This window comes from Sciurus vulgaris (assembly GCF_902686455.1).
Source record: "Sciurus vulgaris genome assembly, contig: HiC_scaffold_616_arrow_ctg1, whole genome shotgun sequence".
Lineage (NCBI taxonomy): Eukaryota > Metazoa > Chordata > Mammalia > Rodentia > Sciuridae > Sciurus > Sciurus vulgaris.
Genome location: NW_027632404.1, coordinates 1204032 through 1230245, shown reverse-complemented (window position 1 = coordinate 1230245; position 26214 = coordinate 1204032). Strand labels below are relative to the sequence as shown.

At 39.8% G+C, this 26214-nt stretch overlaps 1 pseudogene across 1 annotated transcript; it reads left to right on the top strand.

Annotated features, from left to right (window-relative positions):
• Positions 1-2703: 2703 nt before the first annotated feature.
• On the top strand, positions 2704-3330 carry LOC306652854 (inhibitor of growth protein 1-like; annotated as a pseudogene). The gene has a single exon. The product of its transcript is annotated as an inhibitor of growth protein 1-like (transcript).
• The last annotated feature ends 22884 nt before the right edge of the window (positions 3331-26214 follow it).

Genomic DNA, 26214 nt, shown 5'->3' with positions numbered 1-26214 from the left:
ATGAGGCTACCTGGAAATCTCTGCACTTTCTTTGCAATTTCTTTATAAAGACAAAACTACTCAAAAATAAATCCTTAAGACATGGTTATGTTTTCAAACACTTGGTTGTTTATACAATTATAATTGCTGATAACTGACATTCTAACTAGTTGTGTATTTTACTATGAACCCAAAAATTATTTTAACAGAAAAATAAAACATTTCACCTAATATATAATTCAAGATAGTACCACTTTTACAGGTTTTATGTTGAAATAAAAAACACACATAAGTCAACTTATATTTTTATGCAGTCACTAGGTACTAGGTGTGGATTCTAAAAACTTGACCACTAGTGCTAGAGGAAAAAATAACATTTTAGAGACTATTTCAACTCATGACTGAACTTCCTAAAAAGAGGGACTTTCACTGTGACTGGGTCACTTATCCCAAAGAATCATTATCCATTTTTTATTTCTATTCATACTCTTTAGCAGTAATAAATTCAAATTGTCATTTGATAAATAGTCAAAGACAAGAAAAAGATAAACAGGAGTGGCAAGCACAGTCGATGATGCCTAGTTAGCAGAACAGGTTAGAAGGACAACAGAGTCCATCACCTCCACAATGCTCTGCAGGAAGTGGAGAAACTGGGGAAACATTGTCCATGGATAATATTAGATGCTGCTATGTTTTGGAAAATTACTTTTCCTTTTAGAAATCACAAACCATTATTGGAGGTCCAAACTCTTGAATGGTTCCAAATTGAGTTGAACTTCTAAGTGATTTTATTATCACTATCTGGTCATAAAATTTATGATAACTAAAAGATCCAGGTGCTGGGGATGTAGTTCAACTGAAGAGCAATTGTCTAGCATGCAGGAGGCCCTGAGTTCAACCTCCAGAACCACAAAAGAAAAAAAAAATCTATGTCTTATTTACATAATCATGTTCAAAATAAATAATCACTTCTTTTAGCAAAACATGTTGGACCTGAAAGAGTGGACACTCTCAAAATAAAAATATTCTCAGAGTGGATCACACAGCTAGACTATCATAAACAGTAGTGCCTCATCATAAAGCATGTTCATATTAAGCATACATCAAAACAAGAACACCTTTACTGACTGTTAACAAGAGAAAATGGATATGGTCTAGCTTAGGAAAGGACACATTCGAAGCATATAATACATCAAATTCTCCAGGACAAGCCAGGCAAGTTGACAAAAAGTGCTGTTACTGCAGCACTTGGCAGCCTAAGGAAGGGGGATGACATATTTGAGACCCACCTGGGCAATTAGGCAAGACCCTGTCTCAAAATAAAACATTCAAATGGCTGGAAATGTATGTAGCTCGGTGCTTGCCTAGGACATGCTACAATGGTCATTTGGTTCAATTCTCACTGCCAAAAAATGGTGCATGCCAGACATTTGATCATAGAACAGGGCAGAAGTCATTATGCCAACCTCCCAAAATGATCAAACAAATTTGCACTATGTTCAGCTCATAATACAACATGTCAAACCCCTGCTTCTACTCATTCAAATTTGATAACCTTTTAAATATAATAAAAATTGTATGTTCTTTGTTAATAAATTCAACAAATATGAGAGGTACACTTGACTTTGATCAGAAAGCCATAGGTGCACTGGTAGTATGATAAAACCTAGTCATGGCACTTCCTGTGACAATAGACCCATCCCCTTGATGACAAGGAATAAGAGAAAAACTTTCTGATGAATATACAACTTTAGAAAGACAAATGAATACACTTTCTAAGTTTGAATGTGTCTCCACCAGCTCTGAAGCAGCCAGACACTAACACTGGACACTATGCTGAGGCCTCCAGAATGCTGGCACATGTGGAGTGGGCAGGTCCACACCTACACTGTGCATCCATCTGTCCAACACCAGCACCGCCTGAGAGCTGGGCACGTGCAAAAAACACCAGCGGCCTGGGCATTTCCTGCATGGATCCGCCCAGTGTGGACTCCCCTTGTCTGAGTTCCAAACCATGCGAGATCTGCTTTAGGGGCCAGAGACACCTGTGGGGAGGAGATCCCAGGAGAGCATAGCACTGCTTCTGGCCCTCGTGTCCTTGTTTGGGCACTGGCGAGCACGAGAGGTGGCGTGGTCTGCTGACAGTTGCCGTGGAGGTCCTGGGGATGCAGACACCTCCATGTCCCCACTGCACCCCAGGGACAGGGCCTACTAGTGCCAGGTGTATTTAGTTTGCTTTCCTGGGTCAGGGATAATGCCTTTCAGGGTGAGTTTCAGGAGGCCTTTTGGGAGGGTGCTCACTAAAGGGTCTGAAGTGCTCAGGGCTTTCACATGATGGGGTCGTTTTAAAGTGTCCACTTAGGGGACAAGTGTGGCTCTGCTCTCCAGGCTGGGCCCCCCTACCTAGCACGGCAGTGAGTGGCCCTTGACTCTCGACCCTTGACCCTCTCCGGTGTGTGTCCTACTAGGAGCTGCCTTCCCACCCCCACACGGTGCCAGACCAGTGAGGGTTCATCTGGGAGCCCCCTTCTCCATGGTCTGCTAGTTCATGCTGGGTTTTATGGCCTGGGCAGGTGCAACTTCTAGCCAGATGGGTCGGATTCCTGGGAGACCCAGGGGTTATGGGAGAACAAGAGGTCTGCATTTTGCAGATCTGATTTTAGGGGGAGGGGTGCAGGAAGAAACAGAAAACCAAGCAGGGTGGAGGGGGCTTCAGTCTGAACCATGCTGAGTTCTGCCAACAGGAAGCAGGTCCACCTGGTGAACTATGTGGAGGATTACCTGGCCTGTATTGACTCTCTGCCTTTAAACCTGAAGAGACAAGTCTCAGTAATGCAGGAAATTGAAGCAAAATACAAGAAATTCTGAAAGAACTGGGTGAACATTATGAGAAGTTGAAAAAATACACAGATGGTGCTCAAAAATGCCGAGTGCCGTGCTACATCCAGAGAGCCCTGATTTGGTGCCAGGAGCTGGGCAATGAGAAGATTCAGATCCTGAGTCATATGGTGGAACTGGCAGAGAGCCAGGCCAGACAAGTGGACAGTCATGTGGAACACTTTGAGGCACCTCAAGAGACCAAGGACACCACTGGCAACAGCTGCAAAGCTGGCCAAAAGAAGACAAAGAATAAGACAGTTGCACAGGCAGAAAAGCTGAATTACGAGCATACCCTGTGGCCACTCAACAATGTGAATCAAAGTGATGAATATATCTAATAATAATCATGACCTTGATGACATCACCTCAGGAGCACTGAAGGGAAAGAATGCAAAAACCTCAGAGAACAGGCTTCAGGGCCAAAGCACAGAAGGAAGCACACCCTGCAAACTTTCCAAGCAATGTAAATGAGCCAACATACTGTCTCTGCAATCAGGTGGCCTATGGGGAAATGATACCTTGTGGAAATAGCAAGTGCCTTCACTCGATGGTTCTACTTCTCCTACTTGGGACTCAGTTACAAGCAAAAGAAAAAACGGTATTGTACCAAGTGTCAGGGCAGAAATGAGAAAATAATGGGCAAAGCATTGCAGAAGTCCAAAAAAAAAGCCTTTAAGAGGAACTTTGTGGACATTCTCTAGTAGAACAGAATTAGCCCATATGTGCATTGCATTGCCGTCTATGTTGAGGTGTGTGAACTGTCAAATGTATATTTTCAAGAAATGTTAGAAAAGGTGCAGTTACCTTCTTTTGGAGAGCAGTGATTCTTGCAGCATTTTGTTTTCACTGGTCAAGTGTGAGAACAGTGGGCTGTGGATCAAAATTTTAGGATCTACAAATTATAGGTTTGAATTAAACACTTTAAAAAAAAGTGTCCACATACCTTCCTGAAATCCTGTCCCCACATTGATTGTAAGTGGCTTCAGAGTCTGAGCCTTTCACCTTGGGTTCCTAATTTTGGACTTTCAGCTCTCTGAGACCTTGCCTGACTGGGGGATGAATCTTTGAACAGCCAACGTGTGCACCACACTCAGCAAACAGAGTATGCTGTGCACTCTTAGTGTGCTCAAGTATCCTGCAACACATTACCTGAAGGAAAGACTGCTGAGGAGGAGAGAAAGAATGGTATGTTGATCAGGCAGCTAGGAAAGCCCTGCCACTAGTGATCCTGATTGACGACTACCTTTACAGGTTTCCTCAGGTACATTAGAATTAGAAGACACTCGATACCCAGGTTACTGGTTTCCATGGAAAATAATCATGTACACTATGTTTGTAAAGGACACACTAGCAAGGTCAAAGCTTCAAATCATAAAATAACTTAAGAACCAAATTGTTTCTTAGGCATCCAACCATTCAGCTCAGCATCATTTTGAGTAAAAGGTATGAGTGCATGCCCAGGGCTCTGAAGGTCTACTCATCAACCTTCTGTAAGTGTAGTTATGGGCCACAGATTTGTGTAGTCCCATCTTTGGTTCTCTTGCCTTTGCCTAGAGCACTCCTAAGTGATGGACTTGCAGAACAGTTTTACAGAATTTGTTTTCTGCTATTTCAAGAAGAAATTTTAACACATGAAAATATCTTACCATAAGCAAACTAAGTACAAATACTAATTAATTTAAGTTCGGAAGAGGGCTAAAGTCATTGAACATCTGTTTTGACTTGCCTTCCTTTCTTCATATACCTTCTTTATCCCTTGTGATATAGCACTTTTTCACAATTATATTCCTACTGAATTACCATTAAACACAGTTTTTATTTTTTTTTTTCTCTTATTCCATTTTGTTGTGCTGGGGATTTAATCCAGGGTTCTTTATATGGGAGGCATGCACTCTACAAACCAAGTTATATCTCCAGTCACTACTTTATTTTTAATAAGGCTAGTAGTATGTATTTTGTTAATAAAAAGTACCAGTGTTATGAGAATAGTTGGACTGCAAATAATCAAGATAGCAGCTCTTTATCTTTCTGGGGTACACAAACCTCAGGGGGCCACCCACCTTTACCCTCAGACCATTTCTGATTGTGTCTCCATTTAACACTTTTATCATATCATTAAATCCTTGTGTATGTGTATTGCTACTGCTTGTAACCCATAAAGAGTGGGTGTATTACTAATGTGTCCACTTTTTCTCCTTACAGCCTGCTACAGGGTTTGCTACAATATAAATATTTTATGCCCATTGTTGAATGGTAATTTAAATTATTTAATCTTCTAGAATCAGAGATCTAATTAGACTTTAATGTACGTGGACCATGGATAATGTCTTCTTTTTTTATTATTTATTTATTTTAATTAAAATCATAAAATTGCATAGGACAATCTTGTTTGATTCATTCTGTTATTTTTTCCCTTCCCCCCACCCCTCCCACCCCTCTTTTCCCTCTATACAGTCCTTCCTTCCTCCATTCTTACCACCTTCCTTATCCCTAACCCTAAACCTAACCCTAACCCTAAAGCTAACCCCTCTTACGCCCCCTTGTATGTCCTCATCTGCTTATCAGCGAGATCATTCATCCTTTAGTTTTTTGAGATTGGCTTATCTCACTTAGCACAATAGTCTCCAATTTCATCCATTTGCCTGCAAATGCCATAATTTTATCATTCTTCAAGGCGGAGTAATATTCCATTGTATATATATGCCACAGTTTCATTATCCATTCATCAACTGAAGGACATCTACATTGGTTCAACAATCTGACTATAGTGAATTGAGAAGCTGTGAACATGGATGTGTCTGTATCTCTGTTGTATGCTGATTTTAAGTCCTTTGGGTATAGGCGAAGGAGTAGGATAGCTGGGTCAAATGGTGGTTCCATTCCAAGCTTTCTGAGGAATCTCCATACTGCTTTCCAGCAATGTATGAGTGTATCTTTTTTCCCACATCCTCACCAACACCTATTGTTGCTTGTGTTCTTGATAATCTCCATTCTAATTGGGGTGAGATGAAATCTTAGGGTAGTTTAGATTTGCATTTCTCTTATTACTAGAGATGTTGAACAATTTTTCATATATCTGTTGATTGCTTGTACATCTTCTTCTGTGAAGTGTCTGTTCATTTCCTTAGCCAATTTGTTGATTGGATTATTTGTATTCTTGGTGTAGAGTTTTTTGAGTTCTTTATAGATTCTGGAAATTAGCGCTCTATATGAAGTATGAGTGGCAAAGATATTCTCCACTCTGTAGGCTCTCTCTTCACATTGCTGATAGTTTCCTTTCCTGAGAGAAAGCTTTTTAGTTTGAATCTATCCCAGTGGTTGATTCTAGCTTTTATTTCTTGTGCTATGGGAGTCCTGTTAAGGAAGTCTGATCCTAAGCCAACAAGTTGAAGGTTTGGACCTAATTTTTCTTCTATAAGATGCAGGGTCTCTGGTCTGATTCTGAGGTCCTTAATCCATTTTGAGTTGATTTTTGTGCAGGGTGAGAGACAGGGACTTAATTTCATTCTCTTGCATATGGATTTACAGTTTTCCCAGCACCATTTGATGAAGAGGCTATCTTTTCTCCATTGCATATTTTTGGTACCTTTGTCTAGTATGAGAAAATTGTATTTATTTGGGTTTGTTTCCATGTCCTCTATTCTGTACCATTGATCTACCTGTCTATTGTGGTACCAATACCATGCCATTTTTGTTACTACTGCTTTGTAATAGAGTTGAAGATCTGGTATTGCGATACCCGCTGCATCGCTCTTTCTACTGAGAATTGCTTTAGCAATTCTTATTTTCCAGATGAATTTCATAATTGCTTGCTCTATTTCTGTAAGGTACATCATTGGGATTTTAATTGGAATTGCATTGGATCTGAATAGCACTTTATGTAGTATGGCCATTTTGACAATATTAATTCTGCCTATCCAAGAACATGGGAGATCTTTCCATCTTCTAAGGTATTCCTCAATTTCTTTCTTCAATGTTTTGTAATTTTCAGTGTAGACATCTTTTGCCTCTTTGGTTAGATTGATTCCAAAGTTGTTTTTTTTTTTTTTTTTTTTTTTTTTTTTTTTTTTTTTTTTAAGGCTATTGCAAATGCAGTTCATTTCCTCATTTCCCTTTCAGATGTTTCATTGCTTTTGAATAAAAGAGCTTTAGATATATGTGTGTTGATTTGATTGCCTGCTATTTTGCTGAATTCATTGATGAGGTCTAGAAGTTTTCTGGAGGAGTTTTTTGGATCCTCTCAGTATAGAATCATGTCTTCAGCAAATAGTGACAGCTTAAGTTTCTCTTTTCTTATTCATATCCCTTTCATTTCTTTTGTCTGATTGCTCTGGCTCGTATTCCAAGAACAATGTTGAATAGAAGTTGTAAAAGAAGACTTCCCTGTCTTGTTCCCATTTTTAAAGGGAATGCTTTCAATTTTTCTCCACTAAGAATGATATTGGCCATGGGCTTAGCATAAATAGCCTTTATGATGTTCAGATATGTTCCTACTATCCCTATTTTTCTAGAGTTTTGAGCATGAAGGGGTGTTGTATTTTGTTGAACACTTTTTCTGAGTCAATTGAAATAACCATATGATTCTTATCCTTCAGTCTGTTGATATGATGTATTATGTTTATTGATTTATGGATGTTAAACCATCCTTGCATTCCATTGATAAACCTCACTTGATCATGGTGCACAATTTTCTTAATGTTTCAGGATATGGTTTGCCAGTATTTTGTTAAGGATCTTTGCATCAATATTCATCAAGGTATTGGTCTAAAATTTTCTTTCCTTAGTGTGTCTTTGCCTGGTTTGGGTATGAGGGTGATATTAGCTTCAGAGAATGAGTTTGGTTGGGTACCCTCTTTTTCTATTTCTTGGAATACTTTGAGAAGTATTGGAATAAGTTCTTCTTTGAAGGTCTTGTAGAACTTGGCTGACAATCCATCTGTTCCTCAGCTTTCCTTGGATGGTAGGTTTTTAATGGCTTCTTCTATTTCATTGCTTGATATTGATCTGTTTAAACTGTATATGTCCTTTTGGATCAGTTTTGGAGGAGCATATGTCTTTAGAAATTTGTCAATGTCTTTGGTAGTTTCTCTTTTGTTGGAATACAGATTTTCAAAGTAGCTTCTCATTATATTATGTATCTCAGTGGTATCTGTCATAATATTTTCTTTTTCATCTCGAATTTTAGTAATTTAATTTTTTTTCTCTTCTCTTTGTTAGTGTGGCTAAGGGTTTGTCTATTTTGTTTACTTTATCAAAGAACCAACTTTTTGTTTTGTCAATTTCTTGAATTGTCTCCTTTGTCTCAATTTCATTGATTTCAGCCCTGATTTTTATTATTTCCTGTCTTCTACTACTTTTGCTGTTATTCTGTTCTTCTTTTTCTAGGGCTTTGAGTTGTAATATTAGGTCATTTAGTTGTTGACTTTTCATTCTCTTCTTGAATGTGCTGCATGCAATGAATTTTCCTCTTAGTACTGCTTTCATAGTGTCCCAGAGATTTTGATATGTTGTATCATCCTTCTCATTGACCTCTAAAATTTTTTTATCTCCTCCCTGATGTTTTCTGTCACCAATGTTTCATTCAATCACATAATATTTAGTCTCCAGGTGTTGGAATAATTTTTGTTTTTCATTTTGTCATTGATTTCTACTCTCATTCCATTATAATCTGATAGAACACAAGGCAGTATCTCTTTTTCTGCATTTTCTAAGGGCTGCTCTGACGCATAACATATGATCTATATTTGAGAAAGTTCCTTGTGGTGCTGAGAAGAAAGTGAATTCACTCTTCGATGGATGGAATATTTCTGTATATGTCCACTAAGTCTAGGATATTGATTGTATTATTGAGCTGCATGATTTCTTTTCTTTTTGTTTGGAAGACCTATCTAGTGATGACAGCGATGTGTTAAAAGCAACCAGAATTATTGTGTTGTGGTCAATTTGATTCCATGAATTGAGAAGGATTTGTTTGATGTACAGTGATGCACCACTGTTTGGGGCATATTTACGATCGTTATGTCTTCCTGATTTATGGTTCCCATAAGCAGTATGAAATGTCCTTCTTTATCCTTTTTAACTTTGGCTAGAAGTCCGCTTTATCTCATATAAGGATGAAATCCCCCACTTTTTTACTGAGTCCATGTGTGTGGTAGGTTTTTTCCCATCCTTTCACCTTTAGTCTGTGGATGTCTTTTACTCTGAGATGAGTCTCTTGCAGGCCACATATTGTTGGGTCTTTTTAATCCATTCTGCCAGTCTATGTCTTTTGATTAAAGAGTTTAGGCCATTAATATTCAGGGTGATTTTTGAGATATGATTTGTATTCCCATTCGTTTGGGCTTATTTTTGGGTTGTAATGTGGCTTGGTTTCTCCTTGAGTGGGTTTTTCTCTAAGATAATTCCTCCCTTTGCTGACCTCCATTATTGTTTTCCATTTCCTCCTCATGGAATATTTTGTTGAGAATATTATGTAGCACAGGCTTTCTATTTGTAAATTTTTTTAACTGCCGGGGACCAGCCCTAGCAGCAGAGTCCAAGGGTCCCTAATGGCCTGAAATGTAAAAGCCCCCAATAGATTAGGCGGCACAGCGTCGGCGATGGACAGCAAACCACACGGACTCGGGTCAGTGTTGGAATGCTGACAACTTTATTGAACTCCTTTACAGCTTATATACCCTTGCTCCCACCACCCAAAATATCTTGTGATCAAACATAAAGAAAGCACTTCTTTAGAAGTTTCAATAGATAACAGAAGTTAGGTTGTAAAGTCAGCTAACTGGCGCCATCTGGCATATCTATCTCACTTAACATTTCTCCACAATGGGCTCTTCTTGACCCGAAACCTACAGAACGCACATTTTTCTTTAAAATTTAACCTTTACCCAGTCTCCTGTTACTGTGATAAACCATGACCTCCAGTAACCTTCTACTATGACCCTAATCACATGCCTAAGCTATAGTAAATCACACAATACTATTAAGAGCTAGGCCATTAACTTTAAAACAAAATCTCTATCTTTAAAAGAACTAAGGCTTTTCTATTAGAACTAAATATAGTGTACTTCTATTGAAAGGTTATTACTTTATAGAGGGAACTAAATGTAACAGGTATTTAAATCATAGAGACTAGAGAAAATCACTTACGGGTAACTAGATAATTGGAAGTCTTGTAAAAGCTAACAAAAATATCACAAGACATGTTGCTTCAGAATGTTCACCGTTCCCCATAGGAAAATTAGTGTTTAGTGTAATCAATAGAACTTATTTTGTTGAAAATGATTTGACTCCTGTGAATTGTTTGTGTTCCTACCATCCCTCAACTGAGAAGCTTTATTGAGCATAATCACTCACTGTAGCAAGGTGAGTTTCCATTAGAAAAACAAGAAAGGGAAAAAGTCAATATTTTGAAGAAGGGGCTCCGGCTTTACTCAACTTACGACGAGTCCTTGCCAGCGTCTTCCAGGGAAAGCCTTAGCAGAGCCCAACTTACGACGAGTCCTTGCCAACATCTTCCAGAGGAAGTTTCCAACCTCTGGCATGGGCTGTTACCCGCCAGGCACACTCCCTTGGCATGAGTTCTATATGCCAGGCGCCCCCGCAGTTCCCCCTTTTTTGTTTTGAAGATCAAAAAGACCTTTTTGAATTTGAAGGCCCTTAATAGCCCTTGTTAAAAGTCGAAGGATGACTGGAAGACAAAGAATCATCATAAAAATGCAAAATCCAATTAGAGCAAATTGTAGAATAGTTTTAAAAAGGGTACTATCAGTAATAGTTTTCTTAATATTAGTAAAAATATCCATGGGAAGGTTGGCATCTGGAGCAACAGCAAGATGTGCTTGACTCAAATCTTTTATTTTTTGTTGCAAATCTAAGATATCCGGAGCTAAATTACTATTATTCCATATACCTTTAAGATGATTTTGAACCTCAGACCAATGAGTAGTGTTATCAGCTTCTAAAGGAGTAACACAAATCCATTTGTAGTTAGCATGACACCTAGTGGTCATTCTGGTTTGTATATTCTGAATCTTATTCCCTATAAAAAGAACTGCTTCTTCAAGAGCATTGATCCGAATCTCCAATTTCTTATCAATTTGCTCCTGGGTAGCTAGAGCTACGGAAACATTATGTGAGAGATCATTAACATGAGAAGCAGTATGGATTTGCTGTACTAAAGCAGTAGTTGAAACTGCTAATGCTGTAATGATACTGATTAAAGCTGTAATTCCTAAAATTAGCGCTGCCACAAAACGTTTTGGTCTCATTAACTCATTTAGGTTTTTTAGAATTTCAGTCCCTGGATCATCATACCAAGTCTCTTTTAAAGTTACAGGTAGAATAACATAAGGAGGTTGATGTACAATAAAGAATACCTTTAAATCCTTGTCAAATGTAGAGTTAATGCAATTAGTTAACACACAATTCTTACATCGTATGTCATAGGCATCATTGTTTTTTGTAATGTTAACATTAGAAACAGAACCTAATAAGATAGCATGAGGAGCATTAATACAAGCTCTAATATTATAAGACTCAACCTTAGTAGTCTCAGGCCTATTTAATTTCACTACATCAATAGCTGCAAGCAATCTATATAAATCTGGAAAATATGAACGTTTGTCATGTTTAAGAACAGATTGAAAAGCCGGAGTTACCCAGCCGGGAGTAAACCACCTATGTAGGGGCTCTCCAAAACCTAACTCTTTTGATCCAGAAAGAGTATACATTCCATCTGGCTTTTGATTTTCCTCAAGTATTTTTGGTTTATAATCAGTCCAGGGAGAAGATACAGAAAAATCTTTGATTAAAGTATGAGAATCCCTTGGGTTAAATATTACAGCTGATTGTGAAAACCCACAAGTAATCCATTTGGGAAAATCAACATGGATGTCTATAGTATTCCAATAACCATCTGGATGCTTAGCCTTTGGTTCACATTTTGTAACCATTTCAGGAAGACTTTCATTTATATAAGTTTCATTATAATTATTATAACCAATTGATATCATTTCTAAAGTCCAAATATATCTTTTAACTGGATCGAACTTGGGAGAATCAGTTAAATAAGTTCTATAACTAAGAGGAAGACATCCTAATGGCAAATGTATATTATCCAGAGAAAAGCACAAAGGAGTCTCTTCCGTTAATCCATGAAAATTAACTGTATGTGCCATCTTATGAGGAATAAAAGAATCAGATACACCTCCCATGAGTTCTGGATGACTAGTAAATATTTTTACGTTGGGTCTACTCCACGAGCTTGCATGCAGCAATGGAGGATTAGGAAAATAGGTCCAATAAGCCTTTTCGGCGTCAATTTGGTCATTCATAGCATGTACAGGCAACACCTGAACAGTGAGCAAGGAAAGCATAGCCAAAAAAACCAGTTCAGGTGTTTTAACTTTACCCGAACTAGTCACCATACGCTCAGCCTCAGAAGTTAAACGTTTTAATTGTCCCCATGATGGAAAGGGAGAATGACGAGTGGAGTGAGCCTGGGGAAGACGCAATTCGTCCAATCTTCGTGTTAAAACATCATCCGGGATCGAACTGGTTGGGTAAGGTGTTCGAGAATTCCTCCTCCTTCTCGGGTGACGTCTTTTGTTTGACTTCATCTGCATTGATGTGTCTGATCAATCTATCAGGAATCCACAGCGGTGTTTCTGCGTCCTGTGGAAAAACACAAGCATAGCCTCGACCGGATGTTAAAAGAACATCAGGTCCTTTCCATTGTCCTGTAAGCAAATCTTTCCATTTAACCATAACAGCTGGATTGGGACTTTGTTGTTCCCAATGTCTCATCATAGGAGTTATTCCTTGTTTATCAGCATTTAAATGATTAAGAACAAAAAGAGCATGTTGTAGGATATGATGAGGGGAAGAATATTTTAATTCCCCCTCTTTAAGTTTATTAATCTGTTGTTTTAGACGTTGATGACTTCTTTCTACAATAGCTTGTCCTTGAGGATTATATGGAATACCTGTAGAATGGCTAATATTAAAACGTGAACAAAAATCCTTAAATGCTTTTGAGGTATAAGCTGGAGCATTGTCAGTTTTAATCTTTTTAGGCATGCCTATTATAGCAAAACATAGGAATAAATGTTGAATGACATCTTTACAGGCTTCTCCGGTCCTAGCAGAAGCAACAACAACATGAGAAAAGGTATCAACCGTAACGTGTACAAATGATAATTTTCCAAATTCTATGATATGAGTAACATCCATTTGCCACAAGATGTTAGGAAGTAAGCCTCTAGGATTAACTCCAAACTGTGGAGAAGAAAAATATTGAGGGCAAACATGACAAGAACGAACAATCTGTCTAGCTTCTTCCCTGGAAATATGAAACTGTTTCTGTAGAGCAGAAGTATTTTGATGATGATTTTTATGTGAAAGGATGGCTTCTTCTTTAGCTGTTAAAATAAAAGGTTTAGTCAATAAGTCCGCTTGAGCATTTCCTTCAGCCAAAGGTCCGGGTAATTTAGAATGTCCTCAAATATGACCTATAAAAAAAGGTAAATGTCTTTCTTGAATTAATTTTTGTAAGAGAGAAAGTTTAGGCGCTATGATTGAGGAATCTGAGATGGTTGCAGTTTCAATAACAGGAAACAACTTTACAATGTAAAGTGAATCAGTATAAAGATTAAATGATTGACTAACATTACTGAAGGCATAAATAACTGCTTCTAGTTCGGCTCTCTGTGCTGAAGTTTCTGTTGTCCATTGAACAATGGGTTGATTATCAATTAAAGTTACAGCTTTGCCATTTGAAGATCCATCTGTAAAAATTGTAATAGCATTAGATAAAGGGAAAGAAGAGGTCCATTTTGGAAAAATAATGTTAGTTTCCTGTAAAAAATGTAAAATAGGATCATTTGGTAAATGAAAAGAAATTTTTCCGAAAAAATTACAGAAAGCTACAGTCCAATTGTCATCAATTTGCATTAAATGTTCAAATTGTTCCCTTGTATAAGGAATAATAATTTCATGCATTTCCTGAGCAAATAATTCTTTACTTCTTTGTCTAGCTTTAAGTACTAATAAAGCAACCATGGTAGGATAAGCTAGGAGAATCTTTTTTCCAGTAACAGGTAAATGAATCCATTCAATAGGATCATTTTGCCACAAACATCCAGTTGGAGTATGCTTAGTTTTTAAAATAATAAAATACCATGGTAAGGCATAATTAATTTGTTGTAAATAATGATGAGAAATGGCCTGTTCAACAACACGTAAAGCTTCTTTTGCTTGATCAGTTAAAGTCCTAGGGGAAGTTGGGTTAGAATCTCCTTTTAGTATTTCAAACAATGGCTTTAAATCCCCTGTAGATAATTTTAAATAAGGTCTAATCCAATTAATATCTCCTAGAAGTTTTTGAAAATCATTTAAAGTTTGTAGCTTATCTTGCCTAATTTGTAATTTTTGAGACATAATTTTATCAGTTTTAATTGTTCTTCCCAAATAATTAAATGGAGGTTCATGCTGAATTTTTTCAGGGGCGACTACAAGACCCCAAGTTTGTAAGGTTGTAATGACAGTCTTTAAAATCTGTTTTAAAATATCCATAAGGGGATGAGCAAGTAAAATATCATCCATATAATGAATCATATAACAATCTGGGTAGGCTTCTCGACAAGTTATCAGGGCTTGATCTACAAACTTCTGACATAAAGTTGGACTATTTTTCATTCCTTGAGGCAATACTTTCCACTGATATCTTTGATAAGGTCTTTGTAAATTAGGAGAAGGCAGACTAAAAGCAAATCTCCATCTGTCTTGTTGAGCCAGAGGAATGGTAAAAAAGCAATCTTGTAAATCAATAACAATGATATGATATCCTTTAGGAACAGCTGCTGGAGATGGGAGACCAGGCTGTAATGCTCCCATAGTTTCCATAGTATCATTAACAGCTCTGAGATCCTGCAAAAGTCTCCATTTTCCTGATTTCTTTTTTATAACAAAAATAGGAGTGTTCCAAGGACTAGTGGAAGGCTCTATATGTCCCAGAGCAAGTTGTTCTTTAACTAACTGAGTAGCTGCAGCCAATTTCTCTTTAGACAGGGGCCACTGTTCCACCCACACTGGAATGTTGTTTTTCCAGATTATCGGGTCAGCCTGTCTGGTAACAGAGGCCCCTAGGAAAAAGGCGAGTCTGATTCATCAGTCAGTGTAATATTTAACTGTTCCATTAAATCTCTACCCCACAATGTAAAAGGGAGGGAGGGAATCACATATGGCTGAAAAGTCCCTGCTTTATTCTTATCTTCCGATTCCCAATGAAGTATCTCCGCACTTTTAGCTACATTGGATGCAAGTCCCAAGCCCACCAACGTAGATGGTGATTTAGTAGTCGGCCACGAAGGAGGCCAATCATGAGCTGCAATGCAAGTAACGTCAGCTCCAGTATCTAACAACCCCTTGAATTCCTTACCATTAACTTTAATAACTTTCATAGGTCTTTGCTCTGATATTTTTTGAATCCAAGCTACCGTGTTAGTAGAGCCAAAACCGTCAGTTCTTTTTCCTTGTAAAACTGGATTAGGCAACTTTAAGTATGGCAATAACAGTAATTGTGCTATTCTCTGTTGAGGGAAAATCTGAATTGTTTTAGTAGGAGGCGAAACCATGATCTTAATCTCTCCTTGATAGTCAGAGTCGATAACACCAGGAATAACTTGTAAGCCTAGTTTTGCCATGGAACTGCGCCCGATAATGAGGCCCATATGTCCTTCTGGAAGAGGACCATAAACTCCTGTAGGTATTAAGGACACTTCTGATTCTGATGTTAAAATTAAATGTTCAGAGGAAGGTAAATCTAACCCTGCACTCCCTGGGGTCCCTCTGGCCAGGTCATTGACTGTTGTTTTACAAACGGGTTGGTAGCTCCCCAATTGTTTTTCGGGGCCTGGGGAAGGCCCCATAACCCGTTTTTTGGCTGAAAATTATCAATTGGCGTCACAGGGACAGTTTCTTGATTAGACCCTGGAGCAGTAAGTATTGATCCATCCTTATGGAATCTGGAGCGACACTCTCGGGCCCAATGAAATCCCTTTTGACATCTGGGACAAATAGTTTTTGGAGTTCCAGCATTAAGTGCAGGCTTATTTTGTGGTTGAAAATTAATATTAGGAGGCCGAGAGGGACACTCCCTACTAAAATGACCTAATTGGCCACAAGAAAAACAGTTTCCTGGAGTGCGAGAAGACCTTGGCTGATTTCCTTGAGTGTTTTGGGGTTTTCCCTGATTGATATCTTTCAAATATTGGGCGTAAGTTTTTCCTTGAAAAGCAGCTGCCATAATCATCCCTTGAATATGAGCTGGACTCGTGTCCATACAAGTTTTTATATAATCAGATAATGTCCCTGTCCTTCTAATAGGTCTTAAGAGAGCCTGGCAAGTAGGATTAGCATTTTCAAATGCTAATTGTTTTAACAATATTTCAGCAGCCTCAGGATTAGTAATTATTTTTGAAATATTTTCCTCCAATTTGGCTAAGAAATCTTCATAAGGTTCCATACCTCCTTGCTTAATATTACTTAAAAAGGATGTTTTAGTATCAGGGGACGGAAGGCGTCTCCAGGCAGCTACAGCCAATTTTGAGACTTCCTCCAACACTTTTCTTGGTAATCTAATTTGAGCAGCTGGGGAAGCCCAATCATCAGTCCCTAATATTTGCCCCAGTAATATTCTATTTCTATCTCTAAGACCTTTAGCCAATTGAGATTGTAAAGTCATTTTTGCCTGCTCTTCATATTCGGTTTTCCATAGTAAATAATGCCCGGGAGTTAAGCAAGAACGAGCAGTTTGTTGCCAATCAAAAGGCGTAAGCCACTGAGAGCCAATATTTTCTACTAACTGGAGGACATAAGGAGATGTTGGTCCTAAATCTTTCACAGCTGTTCTTAACTCTTTAATTATCTTGAATGACAAAGGCTCCCATTGAGGTTCTCCTCCTTCATTGATAGCCCAAATCACTGGGCAGCAAAGACTAAGATCTCCGACCTTTTGTGCCTCTGCCACAGCCCCTAAAAATCCTACTTTTGCTGCTAAATTTTGTTTAGGTGATTTTTGTTTATGAGTAACAGGGGCCACAAAAGGAGGATAGTCCTCATTATGATATCTAAAAGCAGCCTCCTCCAAGTCTTCCTGATCTGAGGGTGACAATTGATCGGGATCATCGCCTTCCTGAATTCCCTCATCATCAGTTTCATTAGTATCACGATTCTCACCCTGTGTTTCTTGATTATCTTCAGCAGAGACTGCTATGACCTGATCATTAGTAAGCTCCTGATCACTGGTCGGGGACAACAGTAATTTTCGTTCCAATTGCTCAGCTGGTGGTTTTGTATCAAAACAATCCCTAAATAAACCCCATAATGCAAAAGCATCCTTAGGAACTCTCTCATTTCCATATAACTTATAATAACTTTTCATATCACGACCGACCTGTTTCCATATTTTTAAATCAAGAGCGCCTCTGTCTGGAAACCATGGTGAACATTCCTGTATAAACTGAAAAAAGTGACGTAATTGTGCAGAACTTACAGTAACACCGCCTTTCTTTAATAAATGCTTTGCTATATCTAGAAATAAAGTTCTCTCTTTAGATTCTGTATTACCCATCCTTTCCAATCCCTGCCCTTTCTTTCTCAGTCTCTGTTACTGAGGGGACCGCGGCTCCCCGGGCAGTATCCTAGCTGCCAACCGCCTGAAAAGAAAAGAAAAGAACAAAAGAAAAGAGTAAGACACTTACCAATAAGGTCCCTGTTCGGGCGCCAAACTGCCGGGGACCAGCCCTAGCAGCAGAGTCCAAGGGTCCCTGATGGCCTGAAAAGCAAAAGCCCCCAAAGAGTTAGGCGGCGCAGCGTCGGCGATGGACAGCAAACCACACGGACTCGGGTCAGTGTTGGAATGCTGACAACTTTATTGAACTCCTTTACAGCTTATATACCCTTGCTCCCACCACCCAAAATATCTTGTGATCAAACATAAAGAAAGCACTTCTTTAGAAGCTTCAATAGATAACAGAAGTTAGGTTGTAAAGTCAGCTAACTGGCGCCATCTGGCATATCTATCTCACTTAACATTTCTCCACAATGGGCTCTTCTTGACCCGAAACCTACAGAACGCACATTTTTCTTTAAAATTTAACCTTTACCCAGTCTCCTGTTACTGTGATAAACCATGACCTCCAGTAACCTTCTACTATGACCCTAATCACATGCCTAAGCTATAGTAAATCACACAATACTATTAAGAGCTAGGCCATTAACTTTAAAACAAAATCTCTATCTTTAAAAGAACTAAGGCTTTTCTATTAGAACTAAATATAGTGTACTTCTATTGAAAGGTTATTACTTTATAGAGGGAACTAAATGTAACAGGTATTTAAATCATAGAGACTAGAGAAAATCACTTACGGGTAACTGGATAATTGGAAATCTTGTAAAAGCTAACAAAAACATCACAAGACATGTTGCTTCAGAATGTCCACCGTTCCCCATAGGAAAATTAGTGTTTAGTGTAATCAATAGAACTTATTTTGTTGGAAATGATTTGACTCCTGTGAATTGTTTGTGTTCCTACCATCCCTCAACTGAGAAGCTTTATTGAGCATAATCACTCACTGTAGCAAGGTGAGTTTCCATTAGAAAAACAAGAAAGGGAAAAAGTCAATATTTTGAAGAAGGGGCTCCGGCTTTACTCAACTTGACGAGTCCTTGCCAGCGTCTTCCAGGGAAAGCCTTAGCAGAGCCCAACTTACGACGAGTCCTTGCCAACATCTTCCAGAGGAAGTTTCCAACCTCTGGCATGGACTGTTATCCGCTAGGCACATTCCCTTGGCATGAGTTCTATACGCCAGGCGCCCCCGCACTGCCCCATCCATTTCTCACTTTTTACATCTCATTTGCAAAATCTGGCCTAGCCAAGTAGGCAGGAAGGAGAGATAGGGGAGAGAGAACTGGAGAACAAAAGAGACCTTAACCTATAAAAGATGTAGGGTGCGCTCACTTCTTGGGATTTTAGAACATCAGCCATGGTCCCCTTCTCCCTCATGGGAGAAGTCTGTATTATTAACTTTAAATAACAGCTGCTTAATATGCTTGCCTTGGCGTGCTTCTCTACTGTTCAAACTTCAACATTAGAGGGTGCAGAACTCGTCACGGGTCAAGGGCAGTATCAATGTTTTATTATTACTTGTGAGAGCCTCACCTAACATGAGATAAGGCTCTGCCTCTCACCTTACTCCACATTAGAATAGCTCCCAAATAGGTTAGACTTATTATCAATTAAAATTGTGTTCAAAAGACTGATTTTTGTTATAAAGATTACTGTTGTCTCAAAATAAACAGGAGACATAATATAACTAAGTAAGGTTTGTGATTATGAAAAAGTTGTGTTTCTTGGACAATAGCTATTATACAAACTGAGTGCATTTTTGCTATTTTTAATTTCATTTTGTATTTTCCTTGTAAACTTAAATTGTTATGTTTTAGTACTTTACAGAAGTGTAACTTCTAATATAACATCCCAAGTTAATTTGAGGTAATGGGTAATGATCTACAGAGGAGAGACCGGATGTAACACTTCCACTACTAATACCCCAATTAAAGAGAAGAGGTAAATGACTGTAGAATTAGAGATATTGAAGTTGTAACAAGTTATTCCCTCCTTTAGACTTGTGAAACGGCCTTGCTGGATGTTTAAAAACAAAAAACGTGGAGACCAAAATCAAGGAAGTAAAAGGACCAAGGAAAAAGCAGTCAATATTTGGCCCTTGCCCTCTGAGGTCAGTGAGTATCCAGATAATGATAGGAGAGACTCCTCTAAGGACTCTGAAATTTTGATGAGTCACCTGATCTGCCAATCAGGAAAATAAAGAGGTCTCTAAAGAAGAGAAAGCCAGCTCACGGTACACCTTCCGCAAAGAAGAGGGTCATTGAAGACAGAAATGTCCCTGATACTTCCAAGAGAAGCCACATTTGGTCATCAAGACACTGACCTGATCCATTGTGGCATATGGCATCACTGGTAGAGGAAAGGTAAAGAAGTCAGGAGGCTTCACATGCATCCTCAACTGTGATTGTTGAGAACAAGGTGACACCTGTGCAGCCATGTTGTATGAACAAGCCATTTCAGGAACTGGCACGTAAAATCCCCCAGGAAAGGGTATGCAGGTGCTACACTCAAAAGCCAATACAGGACAAATAGGACATACTGAGCCCCCAGGATTTATCAAAGTTGTTAATAGATATCTGTCCAAGAAATGGGCAGCTGCCCGGAAACCTTATCAATCAAGGATGGGGGGGCTAGCCCTGACTCATCTCCTGCATATTTCACCCCCTCCCTCCTCCCTTCTTCCTCCAGGACCATTCAGTTTTGGTGGGACCCAATGAGATTCAAATAAATGGCCAGAACCCAACCAAAAGAGAACAAATGTTTAGCTGTTCAAATGTTAACCAATAATATACAGGTCTTTGTGAATGAATGGAAATTTCTTAAGTAGAGTGCTTTCTCATCCCTCGGGGCCACTCCCCATTCAGCCATGGTAGTGGTCTGAGAGGCTGGCTGTGGTCCAAGCTCGAGCCTGCAATAAAACCTCATTGTGTGATTTTCATTACCATGTGTGCACTTTGACTTTCTGGGATTGTTCGATATTGAACCCCAATATGATCTCTGAGGAATCTCAGCTTATTCATAAGAATAGATATAAAAAAGGTCAGTTTTGACTAGTTTGGTCTTAAACACCTGACAGGAGAATACAGCCTGAGCAATCCTACATGGACAACTCAAATGAAAAGCAATGATTTTTTTTTTTACTATAAATTAAGATGTACACTTGTGAAAGCCCTACCAAAAGTAAGAAGAGCTGAAGGTTGTAAAGAAAGGGTTTTTACACTAAACACAAAAAGACAAGAGGTAGACCTCAGCGGATTCAAATAAGACTTTATTCCTTCACAGACTTGGGCACTGTGGGTGTTCACGTTCCAGAAGGGAAAAGGGCCATTAGCTACAGATGAGATTTTGGTTTTATAGGGTACAATGATGTAATTGGAAACTGTGTACATGCAGTTTTGACCATCAGGGGCTAGTTTTACAGTTAAAACTTTAATTTAGGAGGGTAGTTGCAAGAAGTCTGAAACTCATTGTTGTCTGGGGGTATAAGAATCTGTATCCTGAGGGATGAGTACTCAAATCTTGCCCATTGTCATTTACAACCAAATGGCAATGGGAGAAGGTCAAGAGTTTTGACCCAGAATTCAGTATCCACCCCTTTGCCAAGGGGCCCATTGTTATTAGGAAAGAATGCCATGGGAGAGGTTTAATATTTGATCAATTTCCCCTCCCTCCATCCAAGTCACACTGTTCTTCCATTTTCTTGGTTAGCTGACTTTAGGATTATTGTTTTCATTAACCCTTCAATACTTCCCACATAGCCCTGTATAACTGTTCATAAGAAAATGTAGCCATCTGTGAGAGTCAAAGCTGTTTCTATGAGTCTTACCATAAGAGATTAATACAAACCCAAGGTACACTTACAGCAATGCCAAAACTACAAAGTTTTTCAGGGTGTGTGCCCAGCTTTGTCCCTCTGTTAGGCCTTCACATCTTATTGCAGGGAATAAGAAGGACTGTCAGGGGTGGGAGTATAGGAAGACAATGGTACCTGAGACAAGTAAATGTGCAAACATGGTTCCTGTTGGACACACTTTCTTGTCCTGGCAACAAAGTTGGGTCACAGAATACACAAAATCAGATAAAAGCCCTCCATAATCAGGAGTGGACCCTGACTTGAACCCAAGATTCAAATGCTAGTTGTCTTCCCACCTTCCCAGTGGACACTTTAAAGCATCAAATAGACAGGTCTTTTTTCTCTTTACAAACAGATTAGACTTCCCATGAGAAGAAAATGCCCTGTTGCCACTATTTGAGCTCTCCTCCACTGGATTGGTTTTAGGGTCTTTGTCCAGAGTTCTGTCACCTCTCAGGACTCAGGATTGTGGGAAAAATAATCAACTTACCATGCATGAGTAGGAAGGCTGTAAAATTCTAAAGAATTTTCCTGCCACAGTATCATGGCCATTGCTCCCACTAGTCAAAGCCCCTGGATGCATATCACTTCCTGGACACCTCACTACAATTGACCTCAGCACACAGAGGTTTCAGGGACTTTGATGGAATTCAGAGAAGCAGGGAGACTGACTGCAGAGCGCCCCTAGGTGCAGGCAGGTAAGTGCATTCCCGCCATCTAGTGGTCACAAGGGGCAACAGTGGGGATCTGTGCACCTTGATTCAGGATCTTTCATATAAAAAATAAATGATTCTCCCAAACTTGTCATCTCAATAGTGGTCACAGAGCAGCAATATAATTTCCAGAACTTATTAGACAATGAATTGGTTTTTGCTTTCACCTCCAGAGAAGGGAAAGTCAAAACATTTACAGGTTTTGACTATTCAGCTTAGCTTTGTTTGAAGATCTTAAAGGGAACACTGGAACAATATTCCTTGGACTCCTGAGCACCAAGGATCCATGATCCTAGCCCCTTGTATCTCAGGATCTCTGCACCTTGGTTTTAACTGGCTAATACTTGATGCCTGTCTGCTGGGGCTTAGTGAGTGAGTTCATCATAAGAAGTCTTTTTGCAAAGTGGTGAAAAATATCCTGTTCTTGGAGGAGAGACCAAAACAAGGCATAAGTATTTAGCCACAAATGTGCACCTGGAGGGATCATGAAAATTAGGATTCCTGAGCCACTCTGAGTCAGATACTGTAGGTCTGGGGTGAGGCTCGAGAATCTGCATTGCTATCAATTTCTCTGGTGAAACAGATACTGGTTGGGGCCCACTGTTGAGAACACGTCCTGAAACCTAATGTGACTTAGGCTGAACAGGAGCAAAGGACCTTTCGATGTTTATCAAAGAAAAGAAAATGAGTTGCAAACAGCTCACCTCTGGATAGCACTTCCCAGCTCAAGCTGAACTGATAGGTATTACCTCAAGGTTAGAAGGATCACAAGTTTTAACACAAGTATATACACCCTGAGGTTACCCTTTCCTGCCTTTGGGAACATCTGCATGAAATAAAGAAGGTGGGGGTCTATCAAAAAGAAAGCATTCCCACACCCCGAGCAACAGCTCTGAGTCCCAGCTCCTCTCTTGAGGAGTCTACTATCTCTGTTATTTCTTTTAAATAAAACTTGTTTTCTATGTATGCCTTGGCTCACTCAGTTGTCAATCTTCAACAACAAGGGACCCGATCCTGATTTCCCATATCAATAGGGGCAGAGAGCTTTAAGTGGTGGGAACCCCACTTTAATTAAGGGAATTATTCTATAAAGTTATGACCCCCACATGCTTTCTTTTTCAAGAATCAATTTACCAGCACACCTGCCTGGCCTAAGTTGGTGGGCTATGGCACATTACTCAGCAAATTACCTGTATTCTGCAGGAAAAATGCAGACCTGAAATAAGATTGATAAGAGGAATTCAAGTTACACTGAAGAAGGTGACTTTTTTGACCCTTTCATCAGACCAGATCCTGAAACTCCGGGTGATAAAAATAATCTATCAGAATTTATGGTTAGGAATCCAATTAGAAACAGCATCTGCCAAGGTGACCTAGACTTGTCATTGGCAGTGGGGTCATGACAGTCTGATATCGACCGTCTGTTAGACAAAAATCAAAAGGCAGACCAGTGACTCTCTTGAAACTTCCCTGAGATTCTCCAATAAAACCAGAGTGTAGGAGGGGAATGCTTCTCTCTCCTCTCTGACAGAATTCACTCTCTCTTGATAGTGTCCTCTTTCACTTGTGCTATCATTTCAATAAACTCATTTCTGTTACTTTGTGTGACATGACTGAAATCTTTCTAATTTGATTGCAAGAATTGGGATTTGAAGGTTGATCTTTGCACTGCATCAGTTTTACCGAAGTCACCAGTCCTGTTAGCACTAAATATTTTAAAGAGTTCTCAAGATATGCATTTATCTTAATTCAGCTACATTGTCAAGTTCTCTGGCTTTTCCAACTCTTCAGGAAAACTCAAAGGAAGAAAGTAAAATACAAAGCTAAACACCGGGACAGTCTTTCTCCTCCACACAGTGGATGCCTCAGTTGATGTACTTCTTAATATGTGTAATATAAAGCCAATACTCCGCCTCCCAACCACTTGTCAATCTGCACTCTGCCTGCCTCTTATGTTTCAGGAATTTCCAGTTTACGCTGCCGCCATTTTTCTGCTTCCCACGTTATGTCCTAACATACTAGATAGCTATTGGTTCATCAGTCAGCTTGCAAGTATTCTCCTCCACTACTCGTTCCTTCCAGCCCGGGAGATACCAATATCTGGGAGAAGCGCACATGCCATCTTCTCTCTCTCTCTCTCTCTTTTTTTTTTTTCTTTTTCTTTTCACCCTGGAGTGAAGTCTGCACAATAAAGTCTCTTGTGTAAGACCTCGTGTCTGCGGTGAATTTTTCTGGGAGCTATTGGCGAGCCACAACTGAGACGAGTGAGCGGGTGGCAGTTCAGCGGGATCGTACAGCAGTGGCTAAAATCACCATGGGTCCCAAGCTGTCTTATATCTGGTGCCGAAACCCGGGATGGGTCCTTCCGCTAACTAAGCATGTGGAACCCCATCCAATGCCCCAGTGCCCGCCGATACAGGCTCACCTTCCATTTACCTGGGTGCCCAGTTTTCTACATACAACACCGGACTCCAAATTGGTGAGTTCCCCTTAGGTAGGTCCCCTAGACCACTTAAACGCACCTCTGCTGACCTGAGAAGGGACTGTTGAGTATCCAGGGCTCTTGAGGCTGCTGAGGTGGGGGGTACCCCCAGCCATGACTTTCAAAGTTACGGTTGGTCCCTATAGTGGTCCTATTTGCCAGGTGGAGTCCTGATTTTTTGGTGCTGAGAGTCTCTCTCAGGGTTTGAGGCTTATTTTCTCATCACGCTTGAAATCCTGGCCAGGTCCTCAAACACTCTTGGCTATTGCCTGGTAGACACTGGTACTGTGTGACGACCAGACCTGTGTACTCCCTTCTTATTACCTATCACGTGGTTGTGGAATGCCCGATCACTAACTTAGGTGTTTCTCAGTCTTTGCCATGGGATCTAGGACTTCCACCCCAGCAAACTCGCTCCTGAGATGTTTATTAAACAATCTCAAACACCTTCACCTGTTCCTTGAATTAGAGCCAAACTGTCCTTTAGATAGTAAATCAGAATGTTCTATTTATGACACCCTAAATTCTAGCTTTATACTAGGTATAATAATATGCATAATTATACTAGGTATAATTAAGTACATATGTGGGTAACCTGGTGAATGGAAAGAGACTTTTCCCCTTCATGTTTTTCCTTTCTTTTGGGCTAAACCTAGTCTCTGCTCTCCTCAAAAACCTGAACACGTTCTCTTGGCTTCTCCCCCCCCCCCCTTTAACCCTTTTTTCTCTTCTGAGTTTGATCCAGCTGATGAATCATCTCCTTACAGGTCTCCTACTGCAGAAGCCCCTGTTCATTCCGCTCCTTTGCCTCATTCTGTTTCTTCTTCCACTCCTCCACTCAGCCCACCAAGTCCTCCCACCACGCGGTCTCGTACACATGTCCTAGCTCCTTTATGGGAGGTGCCTGGCACGGAGGGAGTAATCAGAGTCCATGTCCCCTTTTCACTGTCCGATCTGTCCCAAATAGAGAAGTGGCTAGGTTCCTTCACCTCCAGCCCTGCTAACTTCATTAAGGAATTTCAGTACCTTACCCAGTCTTATAACCTTACCTGGCATGACATTTACATGATCACGTCCAACACTCTAACCCCTGAGGATTGCAGAAGAGTTTGGGAACTGGTGCACAATTATGTAGATGAGATTCATCAATCCACCCCAACCCATCCCATTGGGGCTGAAGCAATACCAGATAGGGAGCCTCTATGAAACTATAATACCGAGGCTGGGTGTCTACAGTGGAATAGGTTTTAAACCTGCATCCTTGCAGGTCTACGAAAGGCTACTATTAAACCCACCCATTAACTATGACAAACCTCAGGAAGTAACACAGGACAGAGATGAAAGCCTATCAGCATTTCTAAGTCACCTCACAGAGGCCATGCTCAGGTACACTAACCACAATACTGAGACCCAGAGGAACGGCAGCTACTTATGACTTATTACTTTTCCCAAAGTTACCCTGACATAAAGGTTAAATTGAGGCAGTTGGATAGGGGACTCCGTACCCCATAGCCACAGGTTCTAGCAGTGGCATTCAAGGTTTATAACAGAAGGGAAGAAAAAAAACAAAAATTAAAATACCAAATACTGGCCAAAGCCTTTCAGCCAGCTAGAACTGCCC